The following is an 11464-nucleotide window of genomic DNA, read 5'->3' on the forward strand; positions in this document are numbered from 1 at the left end:
GATAGAAACTGCAAAGCATACGTGAGTTTGTGGGTCTTAAAGTGTAGGAGTTTTAATTTACATATCTATCCTCGTTGGTTGAAAACTTGTAAGTGGTATGATGAGGGTATTTTAGGCATAAAAAAAATAAAGGAAAGTGCATTTTTACCGGAATGTCTTTTATTTGTCTCTACTTAAATATAAAAATGTAAGGGCATTTTGAACTAAAAATTGTGGAATCCAAACAGTGGAAGCCCCTTAAATAGTAGTATAAGATAAAAAGGATGCTAAAGATGTGGTAAAAAAAGCATGTTGCAAACATTCTTTACATGCCACAAAAAATAAAAATAAAAAGGCTATTTGTTATATTAGGAGTTAAAAAATGTGAACAGGTCTTTAATAATATAATAGATCATAATTAATTCCACTCACCAAATAGAAATATAAACAATTTTTAAGCAGAGTAAATCTTAAAATTTCTCTCCTTTTGTTGTTGTTGTTGTTTTTTTTTTTTTTTTTTTGGTCACTTAAAATACAAGAGAAAGTCAAGTATCTTTGCAATATTTTTGCAAAATTAAAAGTAGAAGGAAGCAAAAGAAATACTATGGAAACTATCAAAAATAAAAATACACCATCACCACATTCAGAATAACATGGAGGAAAAAAAATAAATTAATTTAAACCATGAAAATTATATTTAATTAAACAAAAGATACACATAACATGCATTAACATGTATGAAGGCATAGTGGATGGTTCACCCTAAATAATGTGAAAATTTTGGTGGAATTTAGTTAAGAATAATTCAAAAGTATATATTGTAATTGAAGGAATTTTACCTTAAGAAGATTGATATAAGTTTCTTTGTAAACAATGGTGTTTGTGTACCCTTGCTCTCTAGAAAAGCATGTACATTTCATTTAGAGAGTCATACCCGTGTTGTATTATAATTCTTCAAAAATTGTTCATGTAGTTCCTATAGCCATATCTATGCTTCCAAGCTTGCTCTTCTCCACCTTTGCAATCTATTTGCATATAAAGATGCTCTATTTGTACTTGGGAGTTGCTTTGGTTATATTGGCAACTCATCAGTCATCACCATAAAAGGCAGAATTTAATAGTAATTTATCTTTAGATATGTGGATCATACATCATTTGGGGTCCCTCCTCATAAATGATAAGATATAAAACTTTGTAATCAAAAAATGAGTAGGGTCATTCTCCTGTACCCCCTTTTTTTTAGGGGGTACGGTACCCACATAAGTTTTAGCCATTGGATTTACTTATTTTTAATCTTAGCCGTTTATGTAATTTTAATAGGATATCAGTTACCGGCTAGTCAGGTTAACATATAAAATCGAAAAAGAAAAAAAAAACATTCGGTTCTGGTTCTGCTTCTTCTTCTCTGGCATCTCATATGATTTGACTGAAGCAGGTTCTTCTCTCGCATCTCGGCATCTCCTCTCCAACTTTCATTGCTGATGTTCTTAGGTATATCACTGAATCTATTTTCTGGCATCCTATGTCTTTACAATCTAGAGTCTCTAAATTTCTTATAGCATTCATTTAGGGATTTTGATTCTTAACCCTTTTCCTCTATATTTGTTGAAGTTAGGGAAAAACCCTAGTGATCTGTTTGCATGCCATGGATTCTGTCTCTTCCATCAATTGTAGATCTGAATCACAAAATATTGATACGATTGTCTAGGTTTATTTGTGCCTCTGTGGGTTTCATTTGATATGTTTATGATTTTTCTGTTGATTTTGTTTGATTTGTTATGATTTTTTGGGGTTTCGTTTGATTTTTTTCTAATTTGTCTGTGAGTTTTTTTTGATTTGTTTCTGATTTTTTGTGGGTTTCTATCTACTGGTAAGGATCAGAACTGCCCTGGTTTAGTTTTGTTAAGAATTTGTTGATTTATAATACAAGTATTGGCATAAATAAATGATTTAGAATGGGAAAAACACAGTGGAAAGTGGAAACTATACAAAGTTCAAAAATGGGGACAAATTATAACTCAAAAGACAGGAAAACAATGTCAAATTCTCATCCTTGAATAATGGAGGTGGGATGGATGGTGGAACCATCCTCCCTCTTCCATTGAATATAAAAAGAAGAAGAATACAGATAAAGATGTGGTATAGTTTCTTCCAAAGAGGCACAATGCAGAAGGTTTAGGCCGATGCACAGGGATCTAAATCACCCACGGAAGAAGCCACATTGCTAGGGAAAGAATTAAAACTATTAAAAATTAATCTTCTGTTAGCCCGTTGCAGCTTGCCATTTAGTAGCATCTTTTTCTATTACTTTTATGGATGTTGGAGTAATTTAAAAACTGCAACTTGAGACCAAAATTCTTTAATTGTCAATATGCCAAAACTCATGTCCCTCAATCCTGAAATCCACAAGAAACAAAATATAGAAGGATATGAGACAATTGTCTTTCTAACATTTTTATTTGAATTAGCAATACCTTTGGACTTATAAATGATAACCTAAATACATTGGGATTCCAACAACATCTTTGTCCTTTTAAGTGAAATATTATCCTGGCATTTGGCTTTAGAGGCTAAGTACTAGTGAAACATAGGCAATTTGTTTAACAGAGATCAAAAGAGTTGTTTTTGTCCTAACTCAGAACTACTGAAATCTAGAACCAGCTATTAGATGTACTGCCAGAGATCTTGCTAAAAAATCATTTCATTGAAATATGTCTTAATATTTCCTTCATATTTCTAGAAAAGAAACAGTGGATAAAGGGACTACATAGGCATCTAAAACAACAAAACAAGGACTCAAGCAACACTAAAACCACATCACATAGAACTTTACAATAGTTTTCACCTTAATTTCTTAATATATATTTCAAAATTCAGATGGACTAACATATATATTCTCAAACATTTGTATCATACGAACTTTGATTTCCAGATCTAGTGAGTGCAGAAAATGAAAATTTTCAACTATATAATATTAAGAAGTCTGATAAATGGAAAGTACCTCTGTGTGAAAAAGAAAAAAATTGAAGCTTTTCTCTAATGCTCTAGTAATTAGTGGAGACCAATTTCAGATTTTGAAGGAATAAGGAAATGTCACCTTCTATTTGTACTGAACAGTCCATCTTTTTCTTGGTTATGAAAATCCTCTTCAGGATAATATTGTTATGAGAAAGCATTGGTGTTCAGGTCTTCCTTGCCAAATTATTTCCCTATGCAACAATATTTTCTTCTAGGGGCACTCCAGATTTCCTAGAAATAACAGATATCAAAAATAAGAAATTAGAATAAAACAAGGAACTTGGTTTCAATAATTGAGTTTAGGGACCGATAGTGTAGTTTCGTCTTCTTTATAACTATATGCTTTTTCCTTGACTGCTATCTATTTGTTATTTATTTATTTATTTTTTTTGTTACCATCAAGCATTCAACTTAGCATATAGAAAATTCCAATTTAATGAATTTGTATGTTTTTTTTATAGATGTCAAACAATGTCTGGATTATAACTTTATGCCTTTATGGTAAGTTAAGCAACTCTATGAATTCAAGACTACATCAAAGATGAAAGGAAATTCATGTTATGTAAGAACAAAACCCCTTTCTATACAAAGCTCTTATAATGTCTCAACTTTTGATATCCATCTTTACAGAATATTTGTGCAGGACAACTTTTGATTTCCATTATGAAGCAGGTTCTTGTGGCTCCTTCCTTGCAGAATTCTTTTTTTAATAAATTTATGTTTGTTTCTTTTTTCTATTTTAGAAGAAAGAATTATATTAAGATTTGGTTCCATTGTTGTGGAATAATTTTTAATTACACGTCTCATTATTTTGTAGGAGGACTTGTTGGAACTTTTTCGATATAAGTTGGCAGCAGAGCTAGTGCTTTCAAAGGATAATAAACAACAATGTTTTAAATTATTTAAAGCACTAAAAAATAGAGCTATTGGATTTTTTTTTTCAGCCTCTCAAATGACAATGCTTTGTATAAGTGTGAATGCGAGTCTTTATCTATTAGCAAACAAGAGCACTGTATACATCATCTAGATAATACACAACCTTCAATTTTGAGTTTTGACATTTGTAGTTTGTACTAAGATAAAAGTGTAGGTGCTATAACCTTCTCTGTCTGTGGTATCAACCGCAATGAATTTTTGTTCTTTATTATTTCTTCATGAATCATATTGAATCATCTTCTATTTTCTTTTGATTTGATTTCTCACGCTTGCTTAAGGATATTTTTTTGGAATAGAATGATAAAATATTCTCTGACCCATTTGCCCTTTAATTTCATTATCAAATAAAAAAATAATAATCTAAAGCATTTCTCAAGCTTTGAGACAACAATGATGATATTTTGGAACTCATAGGTCATTATTATCAAGTGTTTCACTTTAATTGACAAACAATGACAATTTGAGCCATCCATTTGAAAGAGTTACTTGGAAAGGTAAAGATAGTGAGAGAGATTGAGACTCTTTATACAATCCAATATCTTTTTATTAAAATATGAAATTGAAAATTTCAAAATATCTCAAATGCAAAGGGTGAGAGAGATTCTAAGACTCACTGAGAGAGAGAGAGAGAGAAGTAGCTTGAGATGAAATGCAGTCTATCTTAAAGCTTGGACAAAAAAGTTTAATTCCAGTGGTCCTTTAATGACAGAAGTAATGGCCATTTTATGGGTAGCATAGTTGGCCAAGATAAGGGAATTCAAGAACTTCATGGTGAAAGAGGATGCCAAATCATGCTTTCATGCACTCAATGGAGCCTCAGATTAAATGTTATGGTCAATCTCAACACTATGTAATGAGGCAAGGGTTATCAACAGAAAATTGTATTGGTTTCGTATATTAGTTCCCAAAAAATTGTGTCAAATCTATAGCATTTTCTGTAAACATTTGAGAATTGAACCATCATATTTGAGAAAAAAAATAAAGGAACCATTATATGTGACTGAAGAACTGTCAAATTTGATATTGAAAATGCACAATGTGATAATGGAACTATCAAATTTGAGAAACAAATAAAGGAACCACTAAATGTAACAAAAGAACTAGCAAATGTGATGTTGGAACTGCACAATATAAGGATGGAACCATCAAATGTGAGAAAAAAATAAGGGAACCATCGAATGTGAGAAAAGAACTGTCACATGTGATGTTGGAACAGCACAATATGAGGATGAAATTGTCAAATGTAAGAAAAAAATAAGGAAACCACCAAATGTGAGAAAAGAACTGTTACATGTGATGTTGGAACTGCATAATATGACGATGGAATTATCAAATGTGAGAAAAAAAATAAGGAAACCACTGAATGTGACCAAAGAACTATCATATGTGATGTTGAAATTGCCCAATGAGAGGATGAAACTGTCAAATGTGAGAAAAAAAGTACGGGAACCACCAAATGTGAGAAAAAACTGTCATATGTGATGTTGGAACTGCATAATGTGAAGATGAAACCGTCAAATGTGAGAAAAAAAATAAGGAAACCACTGAATGTGACAAAAGAATTGCCACATGTGATATTGAAACTGCATAATATGAGGATGGAACCGCTAAATGTGAGAAAAAAGTAAGGGAACCACTAAATGTGAGAAAAGAACTATTACATGTGATGTTGGAACAACACAATGTGAAGATGGAATAGTTAAATGTGAGAAAAAAGTAAGGAAACTACTAAATGTGACAAAAAAAAGTCATATGTGATGTTGGAACTGCACAATCTGACGATGGAATCGTCAAATGTGAAAAAAAAGTAAGAGAACTACCAAATGTGAGAAAAGAACTATTACATGTGATGTTGGAACTGCACTATGTGAGTATAAAACTGTCAAATGTGAGAAAAAAAGTAAGGGAACCACCAAATGTGAGAAAAGAACTGTCACATGTGATATTGGAACTGCACAATGTGAAGATGAAACCGTAAAATGTGAGAAAAAAGTAATGAAATCACTAAATGTGACAAAAAAACTGTCACATGTGATGTTGGAACTGCACAATGTGAATATGGAACCATCAAATGTGAGAAAAAAAATAAGAAAACCACCGAATGTGATAAAAGAATTGTTACATGTGATGTTGAAATTACACAATGTGAAGATAGAACAGTCAAATGTGATAAAAAAGTAAGGGAACCACTAAATGTGACAAAAAAACTGTCATATGTGATGTTGGAACTGCACAATGTGACGATGAAATCGTCAAATGTGAGAAAAAAAAAGTAAAAGAACCAACAAATATGAGAAAAGAACTATCACATGTGATATTAGAACTGCACAATGTGAGGATGAAATCGTAAAATGTGAGAAAAAAGTACGGAAACCACCAAATGTGAGAAAAAACTGTCACATGTGATGTTGAAACTGTACAATGTGAAGATGGAACCTTCAAATGTGAGCAAAAAGTAAGGGAACCACTAAATGTGACAAAAGAACTGTCACATGTGATGTTGGAACTACACAATGTGACGATGGAACCGTCAAATGTGAGAAAAAAAGAAGAAAGAAACTACCAAATGTGACAAAAGAATTGTCACATGTGATGTTGAAACTGCACAATGCAAGGATGGAACCGTCAAATATGAGAAAAAAGTAAGAGAACTACCAAATTTGAGAAAAGAACTGTCACATGTAATGTTGGAACTACACAATGTGAATATGGAATAGTCAAATATGAGAAAAAAGTAAGGGAACCACTAAATGTGACAAAAAATTGTCATATATGATGTTAGAACTGCACAATGTGACGATGGAATTGTCAAATGTGAGAAAAAAAAGTAAGAAAACCACCAAATGTGAGAAAAGAACAATCAAATGCGATATTATAATTGCACAATGTGAGGATGGAATCGTCAAATGTGAGAAAAAAGTATGGGAACCACCAAATTTGAGAAAAAACTGTCATATGTGATGTTGAAACTGCACAATGTGAAGATGGAACCGTCAAATGTGAGCAAAAAGTAAGGGAACCACGAAATGTGACAAAAGAACTGTCACATGTGATTTGAAACTGCACAATGTGACGATAGAACCGTTAAATGTGAAAAAAAAAATAATAAGAAAATTACCGAATGTAACAAAAGAACTGTCACATTTGATGTTGAAACTGCACAATGTGAGGCTGGAACCGTCAAATGTGAGAAAAAAAGTAAGGGAACCACCAAATTTAAGAAAAGAACTGTCACATGTGATGTTGGAACTACACAATGTGAAGATGGAACAGTAAAATGTGAGAAAAAAGTAAAGGAACCACTAAATGTGACAAAAAACTATCATATGTGATGTTGAAACTGCATAATGTGATGATGGAATCGTTAAATGTGAGAAAAAAAGTAAGAAAACAACCAAATGTGAGAAAATAACTATCACATGTGGTGTTGGAACTGTACAATGTGAGGATAAAACTGTCAAATGTGAGAGAAAAGTAAGTGAACCACCAAATGTGAGAAAAGAACTGTCACATATGATATTGGAACTGCACAATGTGAAGATGGAACAGTCAAATATGAGAAAAAAGTAAAGGAACCAGTAAATATGGCAAAAAAACCGTCACATGTGATGTTGGAACTGCACAATGTGACGATGGAACCGTCAAATGTGAGAAAAAAGATAAGGAAACCACCGAATATGACAAAAGAACTGGGCCAAAATGGCCAAATACCACTTTTTTTTGAAATTTTTAGCAAAAAATCACTGTTTCGGAAATAAATAGCAAAGTACCACTTTTTCTAGAAATCGAGTTTCAGAAACTCGAGTTCCTCTCAATTCTGCTACCGTGGCATTACTGACATGAAATTTCTGTGATTAAAAAAAAATTATGTGGTACTCGAGTTCCATGAAACACAGTACTCGAGTATACCAGACTCGGGTACATTTTATAAATAAAATGCAGAAAAAAAAAATTTACACAGTACTTGAGTTTCCCAAACTCGAGTACTGTGTAAATTGTTTTTTTTTGTTTTTGTTTTTGTTTGGGGATAACGAACAAATAAACATAAAGATAAAAATAAGTGACTTTTTTATGTTTTTATTTATTTAAATAGAAGCATTGTAAAATATAGAGATTTTAATTTCAAAATATGAATTTAATTTCTACATTAATTAAAATTGTTCATTGTTTTCTCATAAAAATTGTTCACTGTTTTCTGTATAAACTATTTCTACGATTTTGCATAAAATTATTTTCTGTTCAGTATTATTTAAGAAATTGTTCACTCTCTTTTCTACATAAATTATTTTCTATTTACTGTTTAAAAAATTGTTTATTGTTTTCTCATAAAACACCTAGTGAAATCATGTTTTCTAAATTTAAACGCCAAATCTGAATGCTTTTTCATGTTTGAATTTCACAATAATCAAATATATTTTTCAGCATTGATAAAATCTGTTTCTACATTAATAAAATTTGCTCTTTGCACATCATATTTACTGTATATTCAAATCTACTTACTGCATTCATAATTTTTTTTTTTTGCATTAATTAAAACTATTCACTGTTTTCTCATAAAAATTGTTCACTGTTTTCTGCATAAACTATTTCTAGCATTGGCGCAATTATTGCAGTTAAATGGTTTTTGTGTTTTTTTTAAATATGTAACCATATGTATAATGGACAAACTCCATGAAAGAAAAATGAATGATTCGTATAAATCACCTAATGGTAAATGCCTCGAAAAATTTGAATTTGTAAAAAAGTTCGAATTAGTTGAACGTAGAAATTCAAGAAGAATCGAAGGAAAATCAATAAACTTCAGAGTTGTTTGTTACTTTGTTTACTTACTAAAATAAAATAAAGTTTGAAGGCACATTGATGCGGGTTGCAAAAGTGACAAGCAGCGAAACACGTCTTCTTCAAGAAAATAGAAGCAAAACATGTTTGCTTCTGAAAAATAACAACGAATCCACGAGGGATTCTTAAATCTATAAGGACTCCTTGAATCCACAAGAGAAAAAGTTACTTGGAAGCCTATTTAAGGGCTCCATAAAACTTGACAGACAATCAAATATATTTTAAAATAAATCTTAATTAATACATAAACATAATAGGAACCAAACTTGACCTAAAAAGCAATAAAAGAACCTATAAATAAGGAAACAATAACCCTGAACCTAAAATAACGAAAATTATAGTTTAAATACTAAAATTAATAAATTACAAAAATTAAATAGTAATTCTGTCCTACATCGCACATAACAATAGTGCAAAAAACGAACAATGCTGAAAGTTACTTGGAACATGGGTTTTAGATAGATGGACCTAAGCTTGGACTTTGGGGGTAATCCCCCACCCCCCCAAATATATTTTTTTTAAATAGTATTTGTGTGTGTGTGTGTGTGTGTGTGTGTAGAACAATTTTGTTCTATAAAATTACATTTAGCCCCCCTAACAATATTATTGATTCTTTTAAGAGTAATACTCTAGCCACAAAATTTTCTATAATATTTTTATTGTTAGGTTCTGAAAGTTTAGAACAATTGGCAAATCGTGAACACAAACTTGTCTAGATATAGATCTTAGAGTCTATAGGTATTATTAGACAATGCTCAAGTTGATATAAGTCAAGATTCAAGAATATACAAGCTGCAGAAAGAAGAGTTCGAAAACTGCCTAGTTCGATCAATCAAAAGACAGGCTCGACCAATCGAAACACGTATCTGCAAAATTCTATTTCAACCCAGACTCTACTTAAATGTATTGGGTTTCAAGTAAAACACTCCTAGTATATAAAAGAAATCCTAAGCACGTTTTTTATAAGGCTTTTTAGAGAGAGAAGAGTGTGTCTCTTTTGTATCTAGGGTTTTGTACCCAAAAAGCTCTCTCATGTCTTCTACCGGTGCTATTCCTTGAAGAATCTCAAGATCCGTGTTGTAGAAATTGCTACCTTTTCTAGTCATCAAAGGTGCTGATGATCTAAACCTTCAAAGGTGGTCTTGGAGTCACATTGCTAAACCTTTGAGTGGGATCTCAAAGTCACAAATGTGAGTGTTTGTGTTTTGCAAAGGCCAAGGAAAGAAGTAGTCCGTGGACTTGGAGCTGTCACGTGGTCATAGTAGTAAGTTTTCTACACGAGGTAGCAATATGATGTTAGTAGTCTAAGTTCTATTATACAAACTTCAATTCTTTCATAGTGGATCTGTTTTACCTTGAAGATAGTTAGGTTAAATCCTCCCTAGGTTTTTTACCTGTTTGGTTTTCCTGGATTATCAGATCTTTGTGTTCTTTATTTTTCGCTGCTTTACATAATATGATTTATGTTTGTTTGACTTAGATCTGAATAATAAACCTAAGTATCTACTTGGTTAATTAATTAAGTTAAACAATCTAGCTTATAGGGGTCTAAAAACGTACATTTACAAACCGATGAGATAACAAATTCTTATTGGTTTGTATCTAGACCCACCACTTATATCAATTTTTTACTTACCAATAACCATTCATCACATCATTAATTTATAAAAATAATAAAAAGTTTTATCTTTAACATTTTTCTCATTTTAAAGGCCAAAATTTTTTTTATTAATCAAAAATCTAAAAAAAAATATATTCAAGCCCAAAAAATTAGCGCAACAACAAAAACTACTGTGGGTGCCGAGGATCGAGGACGAAATTGAAGAGTTGCAATACTGATGTAGGGGTATCACGTGCTTGAAGAGGAAATTCGCCCGAAGAGAGGAGGGGATGAGACAAAGGACTCTAAGGCATTCCAGGTAGGAAGAATGGTCTGAAGAGAGAGAATCAGTGAGAATAGGGGAAGTTTCCAATTTGGAGTAGTTTGTTGCCCCTGCATTAAATGGTGAGCAATAGCTTTATTAACTACATTGATGAGGAATGGACCTGAATAGTGTAAGTCACAGCTAAGCAAACTCCTTTTACCAGCTTCTTCAGATGTAAAAGTGACAAGTGTCATGAGGAGAGATTCATTAGGTAAAGATGGGAGGTCAAGATGTGAAAGAGGGAGAGTATATAAGAAAAATAGGATTTTCAGAGAAAGGGATCCAGACACAAGTCTCAAGAAATAGAAAAGAAACAAGAAAAACACTGTGAGAAGAGAGTGAATAGTACCATTTTCTGTATAACATTGGCCTCCTCAGGCTAGCTTGTATTGAGAGATTAGCTCATCTATTTAATAATATTAGCCATTTCTTCCTTATTTTCATCCTCGTGCAAAGTCTCCTCTTGTTGTTTGTTTCCCTCTCTCACAAATTTATTGATTTGAGACAAGGTTGAACTGTACAAATCCACTATTCTAAGTGAGTTTGGGCTGTCTAATTCTGTGGTCCTTACAACTACCAATAGCAAAATTTAAAAAAAAAAAAAATTAAGCCCAATCAACCAATTTTACCCAAAACAAACAACTTGGTCCTTTAAAAAATTTTAAAAAATAAATTTTTTTTTTCCTTACCTAGGAGCAAACACACACATCAAAAAAAAAAAAAAAAAAAAAAAAAAAAAAAAAAAAAAAAAAAAAAAAAACCACCAC

The 11464-nt window shown here is 31.7% G+C and overlaps 1 long non-coding RNA gene across 4 annotated transcripts; it reads left to right on the plus strand.

The window, feature by feature from the left end:
• The first annotated feature begins 1317 nt into the window (after positions 1 to 1317).
• LOC136063787 (uncharacterized) lies at positions 1318 to 4103 on the plus strand. Of its 4 annotated transcripts, none has more exons than XR_010625440.1 (4): positions 1318 to 1470; positions 3459 to 3559; positions 3628 to 3669; positions 3815 to 4103. It is a non-coding gene; the product is annotated as an uncharacterized LOC136063787 (long non-coding RNA). The 4 variants fall into 4 exon arrangements; XR_010625441.1 differs by having other exon boundaries at positions 3459 to 3498; XR_010625439.1 differs by having other exon boundaries at positions 3459 to 3669.
• Positions 4104 to 11464: the final 7361 nt, after the last annotated feature.

Source organism: Quercus suber, unplaced genomic scaffold (genome assembly GCF_002906115.3).
Source record: "Quercus suber isolate HL8 unplaced genomic scaffold, Cork oak 2.0 scaffold_578, whole genome shotgun sequence".
NCBI lineage: Eukaryota > Viridiplantae > Streptophyta > Magnoliopsida > Fagales > Fagaceae > Quercus > Quercus suber.